The sequence below is a fragment of the Jaculus jaculus genome, chromosome 9, assembly GCF_020740685.1.
Source record: "Jaculus jaculus isolate mJacJac1 chromosome 9, mJacJac1.mat.Y.cur, whole genome shotgun sequence".
In the NCBI taxonomy this organism is placed as follows: Eukaryota; Metazoa; Chordata; class Mammalia; order Rodentia; family Dipodidae; genus Jaculus; species Jaculus jaculus.
In genome coordinates this window covers 2544196-2563458 of record NC_059110.1, presented here as the reverse complement: position 1 = coordinate 2563458, position 19263 = coordinate 2544196, and the positions used below count along the sequence as shown (strand labels likewise).

Sequence of the window (19263 nt, the reverse complement as noted above, 5' to 3'; positions counted from 1 at the left end):
GCTCTGCTTCTGAGGCCTGCCTCTTCCCCCCCTCCTCTGGATCTCTGTGCTTTCTGTCCTCCCACCCCAGGGCTGGACAGTCACCCACAGCTATCCTTTAGCTGTGGCTGTGAGGAGGAGGAGCCAGCTGGCCAGACTGTGCAGAGCTCTCACTGCCTGGTCACTCTGGTGAGGACCCCGAAGGAAGTGACTGAGCCCCTGCCCCAGGGGCCTCCTGGGCCTCTCCTGCTCCTACAGAGCATCTGAACAGGGTGAGTTTTCAAACTCCAACTCAGCCACCATTTGACATCCCAGCTCTCTCAGCCTCCTTGCCATTTGCTGTTAACGACAGAGACTGTGCTGGCTGGCCATCCAAGCCTCATATGTTAAGTATGAGCTAAGAGCCTTCAGGTAAACACAGAGCAAGAGATAAGGTGTTGCTGCCCAAAGCTGCTGCCCAAGAAGCCAAGATCTACCTCCGCTGGGCACCCTTGGCACTAAACAGGCTGCCATTGGAAGGAATTCCAGGGGGCTGCTGATGCCCACTCTGATGAAGAGCATCTCATCTAAACCCTCTGGTCTATGGATTTTAATTCTCTAAATTTGCCAAGAATCTGGGGGTGCCCTACATTTACTGGTTCATTGGTGTTTTGACAAGGAACCCCAAAATTCTCATCTCAACTGTAACAGTTCCCTTCTTGTTGTGAGACAAAACACTGACCGGAAGCAGCTTGTGGAAGGAAAGGGCTTGTTTCCGGCTTGTAGTTTTGAGGGGAGCTTTCGCTCACGGCACGAGCAGACATGACACTACATCTTGCCGCAGAGGCAGGCAGGGAGTAGAGAGAGGGCTCACTAGCGCTGACAATCTGGGCTGGAGTATAAAATCACAAGGCCTGTCCCCAGGGACACACCTCCTGTAGCAAGGCTTCACCTCCCAAAGACTCCACAAAGCTCCCAAATCGTACCACCAGCTAGGGATTAAGCATCCAAGCCCGCGAGTCTATGGGGGACATTCTATACACAAATCATCATGCAATGAAAAAAAGAATCACTAGATACCAAGAAGCAGATGCCACCTTCCAAAGACAGAAAGACCCAAGGTTTGCACTGTTAAGAGTCCACAGTTTCCTAGCAGGAAGTCCCTCATTCCCAAGCAAAATAGGAGGCATGTCTGCTGACCCCAGATGAAGAATTACGAAGTGAATCATTACACTCCTGGAAATCACAGCTGGTGACAGGCTCTGTGTGGACATGGGGTCCAGGCTTGTCACTGGCCCCTCTCCACCAGCCCCTCCTTTAAACAGGACGATCACTAGTCTCCCCTTTACACGTGGGCCCCTGATGACCAGTGGATGCCAGAAAAACTGAACTCCCATTTTGCCAGTCACAGCTGGGGCTCTGTGTCCTGAGAGGAGAGCTGTCCTTGGGGACACTCATGTCTCAGCAAGTCTCTCCCCTGGGTTCCAGTCCACACAAGTAAACCCCTGGGTTTGCACCTCGACTATGCTGTTGAAGGCACAGTCATTCTCATAGTCACCTCACCCTGCTAGGAAGCAGGCATAGGGCTCAGAACCAACAGGAGGCCTCCCAGGACCCCAAATCACCAACTCTATAGTGGAATGCCCTCTTCCTCAGCTGGGACCCCGCAGAAATTCCTTCCATTTGTGCTTTTATGTACCCCCCCAAACCCTGGCCACTATCTTGCCCAAGAGGTAAGTTAAGCTTCAATCTTGACAGTGAATAAGGCAGGCAGATGGCCTAGGCAAGATATGGTTTAGCAGTAGATTCCTGTCATCTTTACCTGGAGGCATAGGGGTTTCAGATGCCGGGTTTCTGCTCAAGCCACAGGCAGTTTATTCAAGGAGTAGCTTTCAAAATCAACCTTCACTCAAAAGTTATAGGCAAAGCATGTACCAGCATTCTCTTTCTTCATTAATGAATCAAAAGACTTGAGCATCACTGAGCTATTTTTAGTCCCTGTGATTTAATGAAATCTTAGTGTTGAATTGTCATTGCTTGAAATGGAAGATTGTTGCTATTATTTTTTTCTCATTCAAGATTCACACTGAGCTTAGGTCATAAATGCCAGAAGAGTACTGTGTGTGTGTGTGTGTGTGTGTGTGTGTGTGTGTGTCAGTGGAGACCAGTGTGTGGAAGGCAAGGGGACACATCCGTATCACTGCCAATTTGAGTCCAGGGCACCAAGGAAGAGGACAGGGAATGAGTGGAACCTCAGGAAGGTGGGGTGAAAGCTCCAGGTAGGCACCGCTGACAATGACACTAAGCCAACAAAGACTATCCCACCTCGAGCCGGCTTGCTCCTCATATCCCTTTCGCGAGGCCCCACACACAGTGTCGGCTGTGCTTCGGTCTTGAAAGGGTCCTGAGCTGCTCCAGGGGAACACGCAGCTGGTGCGTTTGATCCTACCCTGCAGGTTCCTGGAGCCTGACCCAGTCCCAACGGCTGTTTCTAGGAGGGCGGTTATCAAAAGCACCGAAGATGCAACTGCTGAGCATCACTGCTCTGCTTCTGAGGCCTGCCACTCCCGCCCCCCCTCCTCTGGATCGCTCTCATTTCCTTAACCGCTGCTTCTAAAGTCAAGCAGTCAGCGAAGCCCACCCTTTATGACCATACGCTCCACACTCTTAAGAATTGGATCATGGGGCTGGAGGGATGGCTTAGTGGTTAAGTGCTTGCCTGCAAAGCCAAAGGACCCAGGTTCAATTCCCCAGGACCCATGTCAGCCAGATGCACAAGGGGGCGCATGCATCTGGAGTTCCTTTGCAGTGGATGGCGGCCCTGGAACACCCATTTTCTCTCTCCCCCTTTCTCTGTCAAATAAATTAATAAATAAAAAATAAAAATATTTTTTAAAGAATCGAATCACCCTGAGTTTGACAGGGGAAACATAGCCGGGCGTGGTGGCACACCCCTTCATTCCCAGCACTTGGAAGGCTGAGGTAGGAGGATCGCTGTGAGTTTGAGGCCAGTTCAGGACTATAGAGTGTGTTCCAGGTCAGTCTGGGCTAGAATGAGACCCTATCTCAAAAGGAAAAAAGGATACGAGTAAAAGGAGAAAAATAAACCAGTAAAGAAGACCAGGACCGATGGGCTGGTCACCAGGGGGTAGGTGTGGATTTTGGCCACTTGGCTTTGGCTCAGGCAAACCAGTCATTGGCGTCAGAGCCCTGGGCTCCTCATCAGGCTTCACAGAGACAAGATAACTGTGAGGGCTGCTTTGTCACCCAGTAAAAGACTTAATTTAAGACAAATATGCCCATCCCCATGACACCAACACTAGCAGGCACAGGGAGCTCTGATACATGAAAGTTTTTTTTTAAAAAAATTATTTGTTTGCACAAGCACATGTAGGTGCACCAGGATCTTTTGCTACTGCAAACAAATACCAGATGCTTGTAGCACTTTCTGCATTTGGTTCATATGGATGGCTGAGGAATTGAGCCTGGGCCAGCAGGTTTTGTAAGCAAGTACCTTTAATTGCTGATCCATTTTTCCAAGCCTCCAGCTTTGTTTTAATATGTGAATTGAATGTAATTATGATTTTAAAAATAGGAGTAAACATTATGAAGGCTAGAAAGTCACAGTGTACTCCCAGGCAAGCAATGAGAAAGCAAGAAAAGATCTGACAATGTTTTAAAATTGTATTAGCTTAAATTACTCCTTTTAAAATTACCTATCAGTCACCTATCTGGCCATCTAAGAATCTGGACTTCATTCATAAATCAGTGGTTCATGTAAGAGCCACTGGAGCTCTTTCTCTCTATTCCTCGGTACACATTGATTTTTCCATCAGTGTCAGGAAAATCAGTGTCCTAGGGTCACTACGGAGGTAAGTGTTTCCAGAACATGTCACAGTCAGGAGCTTCATGTATCAGGGGTTCAACTCCACTGCTGAGGTGCTGGTAACTAATTCCTTTGGGACAGCAAGCTGGTGGTCATGGAGAATGAGGGGTTAGGGCAATGTGCATTCACGGGCCCACAATGTCTGCTAATGTATTCTTGGGGAACTCAAGGCACTGTGTTAGTGAGGGGTGGAAGGTCCATGGAGAATCAGCTACTGGAAGAACCCAAAGCCGGTCAGACAGCCCTGATGGAGGCAGAGAGATCAAATTCAGCACATGTGATTGCATCTCCCTAAAGGGAAAGGGAGACACAGCAGTGGGGCTTTCAGGGCCATCTGGGGCTTACGTCAAGTAGTTCCAGCGGCTTCTGTCACCAAAAACAGAAGTCCGCATCCCTGCCGGTCATGAGAAAGACTTATTACAAGGAGTGGGGTTGTGTGGAGCCCCTGTGCCCCTAGCCCAGTGGGTTCCTTTTACACCTCTGCACTAGGACAAGCTAGTGTTTCGATGGGGTCCGAAATCCCATCTAGCTGCTGTGACCTCTTGTACAGCAGCATCTGCCAGGCAAAGCAGACCCAGCTCAGGCTGCAAGCTCACAGCCATTGTCTGCTGTGGGCACACTTAGCGAGGGCTGTGCGGCTCACACTCAGCCCTCGCTGTCTTCTTGTCACACGGCATGCTTATGCCGACACTCACCAACTCCAAGAGTCCCGCAGAGCTTCACATCTGGGCTCCACTACCCCCGTGTCCGAGCTGGTGCCCGTGCTGCACTGCGCTGACCTGGGGAGCGGGCTCCTCCTCCTCCTCCACTGCTGGTCGAACAGTAGATCTACCCTCACAGAGCAGCAGCCACCCATGATACACAGCAAGGGCAGGTGCTCTGCCATCTCGCCTCATCTCTGTGACACTGAGGCCACAAGGCAGGAATGCCACTTGGCTAAAACCTCAGATGCAGAGATAAAGGCATGAACTGTGCTGAAAGCTCCATCGCTACAGCCTTGCCCATGCACCACCTGATCCACCACACCTTCCAACCACCCTTCCACCTTGAACTCCCGAGGTCTGCTTCCTTCTTTCTTTGCACTAAAGGCCTCATCTCTCTGCCATCAAATTCTTCTCCTGCTGTGGGGTGTAGAGCCCTATGTTCCTACAGGCTCTGGTTCCCACCCTGGGACACTCACCTCAAAGGGAGTCTTTTCCATGTAGTATGACTTCTGGGTCTCATTCCTCCTGCAAGTGCCTGAGGAACCTTCCTCGAAGCACTTATAACCAGATAGCAACTCTGGCAAAAGGCAGCTTCGTGTCTCTATACATAGGCCTCGAGGAAGACCCTGTTGATGCATTACACAGTACCCAGTAAACAATTTCAATAGAAAAATCAGTGAGGCTGGTGAATTCCAGTAGACACTTAAGAGTCTTTTAGTAAATTTTGGATCTTGAAACGTTTTCCAAAACAGCTTGTCCGAGTCTCTCATGCTACTGGAATATAGCCCATTGGCCTCTGCTGATCTTGCTTAGATTATAGGTTAGTCAGGTCTCTGTTCTGTCAGCCATGAACTTGCAAACAACCTATCCACCTGATTGCTAGTGTTCATCTGCTCTGGAGATCTCACTTTCAGTCCCGCAAAGGCCCTGGACCTTACCCTACTCTTCCACTGTCCAGATGGAAACCTGAGTTCTGGAGAGCTCTATAAAGCTCGCTAATGTTAGTCAGCCAGTTGAAGGAGCCCTTGAGTGAGGCTCACTGACCATGCCTGCTATGGAAGCAAAGGAGGCAGAACTGAAAGGGCAGGAGGACAGGGGTCAGAAGACGCTGGAGTTAGGGTGTCCTGAGGCTTGGGATGCAAGGTGGCATGTGGGATGTGTGTGTACACACATGCTCACATATGCAGTTATACATATCTGTACACACACATACATGCACTCACATTTCTGAGCCCCAGAAGGTCATGATCACAAAGAGAACATGGACACAAGCCCTAAGGAAGGCATCAAGCACGTGATTCGGGTAGGGCATGAAGACAGCCGAAGCCTGTTGGAATCAGGAGGGAATGAGAGTGGCTCTCAGGGAAATGAAGAATGAGTGCCCCAGTCACACATTCAGGACTTATCCTAGGAGCTCCTGGTACTCCGGACAAGGTGTTGTGCTCCACCTTCAGGCGGGGACTCAGGTAAGGATGGTAGCCAATCCAATGGTCAGCTTCCCCCACAAGCCTGGACTCCATGAATCTAACGCCACTAGCTAGTCCTAGTGCAGAACGCTGTGCTCCTCTTTCCACATGCATTGCCTTCCTCAACTCAGGAGCTTATGCACATGCTGGCCAGCCTGTGGGTTCTGGGGAAAGACGGGGTGTCTAGGCAGCCTTAGATACCCACAGGACAGTGGGTACAGGAGTCCAGTCTCCATTTGTGATGACACAACATACTCTTGCTTCACGTCACAATTGCCTGATGGCAGCTGGGTCTGCCTGAGGCTAATGTACTCACTGGAGAAAAAAAAGCATCCCTACAATTATGAGCCATGGCTGCAAATGTTTCTGAAAGTTGCAGATGACCAAAGAGGACACTTGCTCTAGCTGGCTCTTAACTGTGGTGGTTTCATCCAAGTGGCCTACATTTCCCAGAGAAGGGTACTGGCCGAGGAGTCTGCTCTGTGGACAGGAAGGGGATGCAGAGCTGGAGAAGGTGCCTGCCTCAGGGTTGCCTCTGCCGCATGCATGTCGGGATGCAGAGTTGAGTGTTTCAGCTCAATGAACATGTGCTCCATTTTTTTTTCACGATGACTCTCCTTACAACCGACCGAGGCTGTCGGGACCATCAGCAGACCCCAGTAGTGCTTCCTTTGGCTTGGGGTATGGCTGATCCATTTCTGAACATAAAGGGTGCTGTGCCAAAGTCATTGTGCCCACAAAAAAATATTCTTCTCATTTCCCATGTGAGCTTACACTATTTCTATGCTCTGCAGAAATTATCTGTTTCTTTCCTTAAGACAAAACCTGGCCTAGATTAGCAGGCAACCTGGCTGGGTGTTTTGGACAGAGAGCATCCCTCAGGAGATTCTCCTGACACATCCTTGTAGAGATCTCTGAGGACAGAACCAGTGTGCATGTGTTGCTCCTAACCTGGAGGAGGAAGAGAACGCCCACATTCTAATACCGCTTGCTTGAGTCAATAAGTAAGCAGGAACTGAGTTGAAACCAAGCATAGATGATGTCGGTTTTCCAAACTCCTAGAGCAGCCCATGGAATCGGTTCTTTCTAGCTGAGGCCAGATTCTCCAACTGTGCTGGGCCTGTGAGTGAATGTCATACCCCAAGAACAGGGACCCCTGTGGACAGGAAGGGGTAGCCAAGGGCACCCTCTCTGTGGATCCTATCTCCTGTACCCTTTGTACACATACCCCTGCTGAGAAAGGGATATATGTGTGGTAGTCCTTCTGTCCAGGACGAGCAAGTATCCGTTCTGTAGGACTGGGCTGTGCCGTTCTACTCCTCACCACAGAGCGTCCTAACGGACAGTCACACAGCAGACAGGAGGCCCACCCAGCATCTGTCTGGAAGCCTACCTAATGCTGGAATTCAGGTAGCTTTGCACAGAGTGCCTTCTAAGGGCTGGGGCTCATGTGTCCTCTGATCCATGGCTCAGCCCCTTGAACTTGGGTTTTCCTCTATAGTTGAGGCACAGTTTACTCCTTGGGGCCAGAGCCAGGGGCAGCTCTGGCACTGGGCTGCTTGTTTCACCACTACCTTCTGGATAACTGATAGGCCACACCACTAGGTCAGCCTCTGTCTCCCACTACAAAGTGGACATGAGTGCTCTATTTAGCTAGCAATGCTCTTTGCCAAGACAAGTCCTATAAGCAACTGGTCTCTGGCTTAAATGGTCAGAGGTATTCAAATGAGTGCCATGTGCTTGTGTGTAAGAGAGAGGTCTCTTCTTCACACTTTCCCAGGGAAATCTCTGATGACAGAGGCCTCTAGAGGTTCCTGGCATTGACTGGCATGTGGCTTACTGTTGTCCACTCACATTACAACTGTAAGGGTTTTATTCTGAATTTTGTTTCTTTGTTTGTTTGTTTTTAATATTTTTTAAAATTTTTTATTAGCATTTTCCATGATTATAAAAAAAATCCCATGTTAATTCCCTCCATCCCCCCAACACTTTCTCCTTTGAAATTTATTCTGGATTTTTTAAAGATTTATTTATGTATGTATTTATTAGAGACAGAGAGAAGGGGAGAGAGAGAGAGAATGGGTGCACCGGGGCCTCCAGCCACTGCAAACAAACTCTAGACATATGTGCCACCATGTGCATGTGGCTTACATGGAACCTGGAGAATAGAACCTGGGTCCTTAGGCTTCGCAGGCATGCACCTTAACTGCTAAGCCCTCTCTCCAGCCCTATTCTGGATTTTTTGAGGTAGGGTCTCACTCTAGTCCAGGCTGACCTGGATCTTACTCTGTAGTCTCAAGCTGGCCTTGGACATGTGGTGATCCTCCTACCCCTGCTTCCAGAGTTCTGGGGTTAAAGAAGTGTGTCACCATGCCTGCCTACAACTGCAAGGTTTATAAGGATAGTGGTGAAATGGCAAAGATGAAATAATGAAATAATCAGCTTGGTCATAAATAGCATAGCATCCTGCAGTCTACAGCACACAATTCACACATTAATTCTTGATGATTTTGAGACATCATAATAAAAATAGAAGATTCGATTTTTCCAGAAGGTTTAGATTTCACCAAGTCCTGTTGGGATGCCCAAGCTTTGCCATGAAGTGCCCTGCTGTGTGACTCCATCAGCCATGGACATCGCTGCCTTGGGCTCCCACCATCCTGTGAGGGGTCAGGCTCTGATCCCAGGAGCTCTGCGAACCTTCTCCATGCTGGGTTTTCACAGGCTCACCCTGAAAGGCCTTCACCTGTGACCCACTTGGCCGAACAACCTCCCAGTGACTCCCTGCTCTCCATCTCTCCCATCCCAACATGTGGGACTCCTGCCAGGCTTGTGTCCCCAAGTGTTTTCTGGTCTCAGACATCAGCCCCTGCTCAGAGGCCTTCCCCGACCCAGCTTCTCTCTCTCACACCTGCTGCTCTCTCCACCGGGTCCTGAGACACTGCCTCAGTAGGCGCATGACCCCGCTGTCAGGAGTGTTGTCGAGCATCCAGTGAGGTCCCCGCCTCCCCAAGACAGCTCTCAGGTGTCCTCTAACTCCACTCCATTTCTCTGCGCAGTCAGCACTCCAGTACTGCAGTACCTGCGTTTCCTTAGGAGCCTCATCTCCACTCCTTACCGCCAGAAGCACTGGAAGTTCCTTGGGTCTGGGGCAGAGATGTGCAGCAGGAAGAAGAAGGCCGAGTGGACCTTGAGTTTTGCAGCTACTTCTCTGTCTACGGAAACGTGGGCGGGGGAGGGGTCGACGGTGGGTAGCAGAGCCGGCCTTGGGGAAGGAAGAACGCTGGCAGACAGAAGGGGAGTGCCCAAGACTTGCTAGGGAAGAGAGAAGGGAGTGCGCCTACCCGCTGCTGCAAGCTCAGCACAGTGTGAAGTCACCTCTTACTGAGAGCGTGCCCAAGGAAAGGATGACAGGAAAGGACCAAGAATCCCGAGACGGGCAAGTGTGCAGACGTGGGGTGGGGACCGCACCACAGCGAACCGAGGCGAAGCCCGGCAGTGCTTGACAGGTGGTAGATGCTGCTCGGAGCACCGAGGGCCAGCAAGCCAGCTCGCGAAGAAAGACAGGAAGGAACTGAGCCCAGTCATGCTACGAAAACTTTTCTTTAAAGCCTCATGGCAAGTAAGCTAGTAAGAAGTGAGGACAAGATTGCAACTCTCATCCGTTCCTATGCAGGGCGGAGACCTAGCACATGTGTCTCTGTGGCTTCCCAAGAGAGTCAAGAACCAACTCAAAACCCAAACCCAAACCCAAACCCTGCCCCCTCCACAGCACTCCTTGGTCTGAAAGTACTTACTAAGAGTACGCCATAGAACTTAGAGATGGCGTGGCGGAGCCGGGAAAGCATGTCACTTACGTTAGAAGTGACAGTGACTTTGGCCAGGGAGCAATGCAGTCTTACTCTTCAAGCACGGAGAGCCTCACTCCTCCTCTGAGCATCCTAGAGCCAACCTTCAAGGGGGGGGTTGTAACCTCGCTGGCCAGTTCTCACTTGTGCTCCTCTGAAAGTCAGTGGAGGGCAAGGGGAGCTGCTCACACCAGGACACAGCCACGCCACTTTTAGTAACAGACTTAGCCCCACTCTCGGGTCATTTACTTAATATAGGACTGCTCTTTCTCCTGGGCACTGACGGTTGCAAGGTCAGCCACCTGCTGGGCTGCGAGTCTGCCTGTCCTCAGAGAAGCTCAACCCAGAGAGAACCACGCTGGCAGCTGGTGGGAGCTGCTGCAGCAGCTGGATCCCACTCCACACACCTGCATCCCATTCCACACAGCTGGGTCCCACTCCACACAGCTGCATCCCACTCTGCACAGCTGGGTCTCATTCCACACAGCTGGATCCCACTCCACACAGCTGGATCCCACTCCACACAGCTGCATCCCACTCCACACAGCTGGGTCCCACTCCACACAGCTGGGTCCCACTCCACACAGCTGCATCCCACTCCACACAGCTGGGTCCCACTCCACACAGCTGGGTCCCACTCCACACAGCTGGGTCCCACTCCACACAGCTGCATCCCACTCCACACAGCTGGGTCCCACTCCACACAGCTGGGTCCCACTCCACACAGCTGGGTCCCACTCCACACAGCTGCATCCCACTCCACACAGCTGGGTCCCACTCCACACACCTGCATCCCACTCCACACACCTGGGTCCCACTCCACTCAGCTGCATCCCACTCCACACAGCTGGGTCCCACTCCACACAGCTGGGAACTCAGATGCTGTCCATGCCTGTGAGGACAGATTTGGGTCCTTGGATGAGTTCCAAAGGGCTCCTCTAGATGCATCAATACTGTTCTTGATGTGTTTTGCCTTAGACACTATTTTTATAACTTTAAAACTCTGATTTCCTTCTCCCACTGGCAGGCCCCATACTGAAGAAACCCTGAACCCTGTAGAATGTACACTCAAAGTCTCAAGGCTAATAGTAGAGCTGAGATAGGGCTCCTTGTTCCTCTTACACACTGCCTGCCCATCCCCCCAGAACACCAAAGATCACTTTCAGACCTGTGGCCACAAGTATCTCGAGAACATTTAAACTTCTCACAGAACTCCCGTGGCAGTTTAGCAAGGATGTAGTGACATTAAAAAAAATGCATACCACCTTGTCTTGTGTTCTCTGTTAATACAGCTTGCTCTCACGATTTGGAGGTCAGTCACAACCACTCTCGTGCTTTCTCAAGCACCAGATTAACCAGTATTAGCAATGTGGGAGGAACACCAATAAAAAGAACAGCAATTCCTCACATGTTCATGCTGGTCAGCAGTCTCACTGCACATCCCCTCTTGGTGACGAACATTGATCTGTCCTCTGTCCTTTACTGGACTGTGGCTCTTGCCATTGAGTGACAGAATCAATGTGCATCTCTATCATGCCTGATCAGGCAGTGCTAACCACTTCCAACCAGAAGACAGTGAGTGTCCTTGGCTGGGGCTCCCTCCCCACCGCTGATCCAGATGTGGCTGCCTTCCTATATGACAGCCTGTTTGACACACAGAGGCCAGAGACTAGGAGAGAACCTCGCGTGGCCTACCCCTTGACCTACGTGGGAACACAAAGCCTCGTTTTGTGAAGAGGTCACCACCAAGGTCCTCCTATCATCTGGAAGCCCCTTTCTGCTCATTCTCTCTCCATGCAGCAGTCATTACTACATCATTGCCAAGGGATTTCTGGGGAAGTGTGGACACATGTGTAGCGATGCTTATGAGCTGAACATGGAGCTCTCAAGAGAGATCAAACTGAAACAGCCAAGCACCAGCCACCTGCGGAGAAGCACCTTCCAGGGTCAGGGGCAACTGAAGTACAAAATGACCAATTCTGAATGTGCCACCTTGATGCTCAGTGAGAGGCGAGGCAGTTTCTTGAAGGGAAGAGGAGGGTGAGTAGACATGTCAGATGACTTGCTAGGCCAGGGAGGGCCAGAGGGTGTTTTCACCAATGGCTGCGATTTTCTGTCATGTAGAAAACAAGTCCAACCACTGGAGCAATGCCAGCCAGAGTGGCCGTAAAGCGAGGCATGGGGACAAAGATGGAAGTCAAGTGGAGAAGCAGAGAGCAAAGCCAGTCTGTGACAGCAGCCAGAATCAATGGTCACAGGAGACACATGAAAGTGACTGGCATTTAATTGTTCCAAACATGTGACAATGGATATGCTGAGCTGAACATTTAAACATCTCCTTTATCTAACTAAGGTCTATTCTTTCTGATGCAGTAACTCAAGAGATTTCTTTTCTTTTATTCATCTTTGTTTTTTTTTTTTTCCTTTTACCTTTGGCACTTGTTCTCTTCAAAATTATCCCTTGGGAGCTGTGGTGGTTTGAGTGTAACAGGTACCCCACAGCCTCCTGTGTCTGTGATTAAGCCTCATACCTGGCCCCAGCTGGTAGAGCCTTTGGAAGGTGGCACCTTGCTGGAGGAGGTGTGTCACTGGGAGTGGACCTTGAGGTGTTTACAGCCCAGCTCCATGTGCCACACTCAGCTCACTCTCTCTGCTTCCTCCCTGCTGATGCACAGATGTGACACCTGGCTGTCTCCTCCTGCCATGTTTTCTCTGTCATGATGAAATCCCTCAAAACTGGAAGCTGGAAACAAACCCTTTCCTCCCATAAACTGCTTCTGGCTGGGTGTTTTGTCCCAGCAATGAGCAGCCAACTGCCGCAGGAGCCATTGTATGACCAACCTGCTCTAGAAAATAAGTTCTCTGCTTTCGTTTTTCATCAGCACTGTGTGAAATTGCGTTGTCTAGACTGTGTGTGGGGTCACTGTTCTCTCTGGCGTGTCGTCTCTTTCCACATGCAGTCATAAACCCTTCACCTTGAAGCTTGGGCCATCTAGCCCTGCTGTTTCTCGCTCTATCTGGCTGCCATTGTCTCCTCCGCCTTTCCTCCTCCCTCCAAGCCTCTCCATTCTGTCTCTTAGCTCCGGGACGCAAGATTACCATGAAGCTGCCACTTCTTCTGAGGGAGAAGAAGGCTGAGGCTTTGCACACAGCACTACTGGGTCTAACCCCAGCCGATAGCCCATAGTCATTTCCCTTTAACTCATTAGGAATATGGGCAAAGTCATGCCTGTGTTACAATTTTGCATTTATTTCATTACTGGCGCAATGCTTATCTGCATAAGAATGCCAGTGGCTGCACATACTGGTTAACCCCCTTCCTAATTGTGTTACTATGAGGATGACCGGGCACCTGTCATATTACCTTTTAATTATCCTTCATGTTGCAATTTAGGTCAAATAAGGCCATCTGTGGGAGGGTGACATGTGTATTTGGATGAACACTCTCTTATAAACAGGGTTCAAGTCACATCAGCTCAACCACTTAATCCAAAGATGTGCATTCTCTTCGTGACTGAGCCCAGAAGACGCTTTTACCAAGTTGATGCTTCAATCAAATATAGACAGAATGTTAAGGTTGCAATCGAGTCTATAGCCACTTTGAGCATGTTGTGTGCAGAACACACAGGAGTGGTGTCATTTCGATGTGTGTGTGCATGCATAAGCATGTATGTGTGTTTTATGTGTGTGCACATGGAGGTCAGGAAAACAACTTCTGATGTCCTTCCTTGAGAACCCCATCCACTTCTTTTTGAGACAGTGTCTCTCATTGGCCTGAAACTAACCTGTTGGGACAGACTGGCTGAGCAGTGAGCCCCACGGGTGCTCCTGGCCCTGCTTCCCCAGGCCTGTGACTACAGGCACACAGCAACCAACACGCCTGGCGTGTTTATGTGGGTTCTGGAGATTAAATTCGGGTCCTCATGTCTGCAAGGCAAACATTTCATCAACTAAGCTATCTTCCTAGATCTTTGTGTTTTGGGTTGTGAAGAAAACATTCATTTTCTATTACTTCTTCCTTTTGGTTTTATAAAATTTCTTCCCAGAATGAAAACAAAACAAAAAAAAAACGGAGCACATGAAACCCAAGAGCAGCTCTGATTGGAAGAACACCAAGCCACAGGCTCTATAAGGCAGTGCTGTCTTCCTGCCCCTTCTCCCGTAACCCAGCTGACTTAGTGGAATTCAGTGGGCATTCCTTCATTCACAGAGCACACAAGAGAATGGAAGTCCTGAGACTACAATGTGCAGCTGAGGAAGATGTGGCATCACTTTGCATATTTTATTTGGGTAACAGCTTTCAATTCTTCTAACCACTTCTAAAGAACTCCAACATATTCTGGGTATTATTTTCAATTTTCAGTAAGAAAGGAGCTCTTGTGTCTCAAAGGCTGCAGAGGAAGCAGACTGTGACTGCACAGTGTAGGTGAGGGTGCCACCTGTAAGCCCCCCTCCCCATGCCAGTAACAAGGACAAGGTCCACTAGCCCCAGGAAGGGCAATTTCAGCACTCCTCACACTGATGAGAAAAAAAAGCTATCATCATAAGCCAGGTGTTGATAGCAGACACTATATAGCTAAGGTGACACAAGGCCAGTTTCCTCTAGATTCATCTACAGGTAGTTGGCCTCTCAGTACCCACACACCTGGCCCACCAAAGAACATCCTCCTCACATGGCCTGTTTGCTGCTATGTGAAATGTGCCTGCATCTGATGGTGGTGGTAGTTTAGGCGTGAGTCTCACATAAGACGTGTGCTGCTCCTGGGAAAGCCTTTCTGGTCCCATTTTTAAGAAGGTTTAAGTTGTCCTGAAGTTGTATCTGAACATGAAATACACTGTGTCAAGGCGAGCCCAGCAGGACAGTAGAGACTTCATAATACCCAGTGCCCTCAGGGTTTATCTCTTGGCCCTGTCTGGTCATACATTCAACCTTCATAGTGTCTATGGGGCACACGACTGTCCTGGGTCTCTATGCCAAAGGAACCAGATACAGGACAGTGACCCCCAGCACTTCCTGCTTAACTCCCACACTTTGTGCAAAGCCGGCAACCTCCTCTGTCTCTGCTCTGTTCTCCGAAGTGCAACCACCAACAGCCACACACAGCCACCCACAGCCACAGAGAGCCACCCACAGCCCTCCTCAGAGGTCATTGCTTCAAGCTGCCTTTCACCTCTCCTCAGCAAAGCTCTGCAGTATATTTTGGTTATTAAGAAACATGAGGGGCTGGAGAGATGGCTTAGTGGTTAAGTGCTTGCCTGTGAAGCCTAAGGACCCTGGTTCAAGGCTCGATTCCCCAGGTCCCACGTTAGCCAGATGCACAAGGCGGCGTACGCGCCTGGAGTTCGTCTGCAGTGGCTGGAAGCCCTGGCATGCCCATTCTCTCTCTCTCTCTGCCTCTTTCTCTGTCTGTCGCTCTCAAATAAATAAATAAAAATAAACCAAAAAATTAAAAATAAATAAAAAGACGTGAGCCAGGCATGGTGGTGCATGACTTTAATCCCAGCACTTGGGATGCAGAGGTAGGAGGATCAACATGAGGTTGAGGCCACCCTGAGAATACAGAGTGAATTCCAGGTCAGTCTGGGCTAGAGTGAGGCCCTACCTTAAAAAACCAACAATAACAACAAGCAACTCGTGCTTTTTTTCTGGGCAAGGACTATTTGTGGCACGCGTGCGTGTCACGTGCTCCCGCAGCACCCACGCACTCGCCTGCAGCAAGGTGAGGCTCATCTTTGGTGGCCAGAGCAGGCGTCTTGCGCCATCGCTCTTCTTCCCGTTCTTGTTTGAGCTGATCCCGGAGCTTGTCATTTTGTTGTGAGCTCTCCTATTCCCTAGTCTCTACTCCCCTGTGGGACCAGAGTTACCGGTGCACATAGCCATGGCAGCTGTTCAACACAGATTCTGGAGATTAGACCTTGGGTGGCCCCAGATCTCTGCGGGCCCCGGGTGTGACCAGGGAACACAACACTGGTGGAGTGATCTCTCCAGTCCTAGGCACAGAGTTTGCACTTGGACGTAGTCGGTTTTGGTTGGGTGTGCCCTCTGACTACAGATGGCCTCAGGTAGTTCTGTGCTATCTTATCCTAGGCTTTCCTTTTCGTCATTCTGGGTACTGAACACAGGGTTGTACTCACGATGAGGTACTCTATCACTGGGCCAGATCACCAACCCTAAGTGGGGATTTATAGTCTCATTCTTTCTCTCTCTTCCTCTCCTTTTCCCTCCCTCATGCATGCTGGGCAAGTTCTCTACTGCTGAGCTACATCCCCAGACTTCCATCTGACGTTTCCCCAAGCCTTCACCATTCTCAGGAAATGTATCTTGCATAGTGCAAGGTCTCAAGAACACATTATCTTCCTTTACAGCTAACACGCGGGTGCTGCCAGCCATTTAACAGACTTCAAAGGTAGAATATCTGCCTTACTGGCCTCTCACTGGTAGTGGTGCTGATGTAGAGAATTATAATGTGTACACCAGGAAGACATTGGTTTCTCAATAGTTCATGCTTATCACCAAAATTTTGAGGCATTTACAATAATTAGTCATTTTCCCAGACACTAGAGCATAATTACTATATAACCTGTGATGTGTAATTAGTAGTGAGGCCTCATGAATGAAAAACTCTGCCTGGCCATGTGCCCTTTAATTGCCCTGCTGCATAAAGCCCTGTAAGCTGGGTACTCTGATCTCTTTTTCAAGAGAAAGTTATTTTCCACTGTCTTTCTGGTCATTGCTTCTGTTTTTGCGGTTCCATTTTGTCCCTAAGGAGCCTTTAAAGCTTTGGGTTCCTGCTGATTTCCCACTGTTCTGCTGTAATCAGCTTTCAGTGGCATTTATGTCTGGTCTATTTACACCAGCTGCCCTTCTGTAGTCAGAGGACCCATGTCCAGTGCCTATTTGACATCTTGTTCATCCAGAGGCATTCATCCCCCAAATAAGCCAGTCTCAAAGTCAGTGCCACAGGGCACATTCTTCTGCTGCTGTTGTCCACCTGATGTTGGCCAGGAGGTGATGTCTACCCTCTGCTCATGCCCTCATTTTCCCTGCCATCATGGAGCTTCCCCTCCAGTCTAACTTTCTGGAACAGCAGATTCCACAGCCATCATGGCTCCATCAGGGGTGCCTGCCACGGGCTTCATGCTGGTGCCCAGCCTGGAAGGCTATGTGGGTTTCTGCTTTGTGCATGGCTAGGGCCTCCATTGGTATGCCAGCCTGCAGAATCCCTCTTGGCATCTGCCCCCTGGGTCCTGGCTCCAATCTAGGGCACACTATTCAACCATGGCTTCTATATGGTTTGGAAAGAGCTAGGATGGTTCACAGGGGAGGCTGTGGTTCCCTTGGGTCTCTGTATGGGTCAGCTGGCCCTGAATTGGACATGGCCCCCCATCTTATTTGGTGCCCAGAAGATGGGCTGGGCCTTGGATGCCCGCCTGCTCTATCCCTACTTGGCCTGGCTGGCCTTTGCTACCATGCTCTACTACCATGTGTGGTACTATAACCATGGCTGGCCTGGGGGCTGGCCTATGGGCTGGCAGCCTCTAGAATGAGGATGTCCAGACAGCAAGGACTGCAGCATCACCAGCCAGGTACATGGGTGGTGGCCATCATGCTTTCCACCACCACCGTCACAATCACCATCACCACCATCACAATCACCACTACCACCACCACCACCATCACTACCACCACCATCATCATCACCACCACCACCATCATCATCACCACCATCACCACCAATACCACCACCACCACCACCATCACCACCACCACCACCACCACCATCATCACCATCACCACCATCATCACCACCACAACCACCATCACCACCACCACCACCATCATCACCACCACAACCACCATCACCACCACCACCATCACCACCACCATCATCATCACCATCACCACCACCACCATCACCACCATCACCACCACCATCACCACCACCACCACCACCACCATCATCACCACCACCACCACCACCACCACCACCATCATCACCACCACCACCACCACCACCACCACCACCACCACCACCATCACCACCACCACCACCACCACCACCATCATCACCACCACCACCATCATCACCACCACCATCATCACCACCACCACCACCACCACCATCATCATCACCACAACCAAAACCACCATCATCATCACCATCACCACCACCACCACCACCATCACCACCACCACCACCACCACCATCATCACCACCACCACCACCACCACCACCACCACCATCATCACCACCACCACCACCACCATCATCATCACCATCACCACTACCACCATCACCACCACCATCACCACCACCACCACCACCATCACCACCATCACCACCACCATCATCATCACCACCACCACCACCACCATCATCATCACCACCACCACCATCATCATCACCACCATCACCACCACCACCATCATCACCACCACCACCACCACCACCATCACCACCACCACCACCACCATCATCACCACCACCATCACCACCACCACCACCACCATCATCATCACCACCATCACCACCATCACCATCACCACCACCACCATCACCACCACCACCACCATCACCACCACCACCACCACCATCATCATCACCACCACCATCACCACCACCACCACCACCATCACCACCACCACCACCATCACCACCACCACCACCACCATCACCACCACCACCACCACCATCATCATCACCACCACCACCACCACCATCATCATCACCATCACCACACCACCATCACCACCATCATCATCACCACCACCATCATCATCACCACCACAACCACCATCATCACCACCACCACCATCACCATCACCACCACCACGACCACCATCATCATCACCATCACCACCACCACCATCACCACCATCATCATCACCACTACCACTACCACCACCATCACCATCACCACCACCACCACTACTACCACCACCACCACCACCATCATCATCACCACCATCACCACCACTACCACCACCATCATCATCACCACCACTATCCCAAGCACCATCACCACCACCACCATCACAATCACCACCACCACCACCATCCCAATTACCATTACCGCCACCATCACCACCACCACCACCTTCACCATCACTACCACCATCACCATAATCATCACCATCATCACCACCATTACCATCACCACCACCACTACTACCATCACCATCACTACGACCATCACCACCACCACCATCACCACCATCATCACCACCATCACCACAACCTGAGCTGTCTGACACTTGTATAACTATGGTAGCTTTCTTCCCCGCCAAAGTAATGCTTGCAAACCACAGGCTTTCACAGACCACTGTTTTCTGCATAAGTTCTTCAGAAACTCCAAGAAAACTCTAAGGTGAAGTGATGAAACTTGTTCACTTTATAGTA

General features: G+C 50.4%; 1 protein-coding gene and 1 pseudogene across 2 annotated transcripts in view; one reads left to right on the top strand and one right to left on the bottom strand.

Annotated features, from left to right (window-relative positions):
• Rps6ka2 (ribosomal protein S6 kinase A2) overlaps positions 1-19263 on the bottom strand; it is a 293522-nt gene that overhangs the window by 179233 nt on the left and 95026 nt on the right. The window lies entirely within an intron of this gene.
• LOC123463374 lies at positions 16968-17410 on the top strand (annotated as a pseudogene).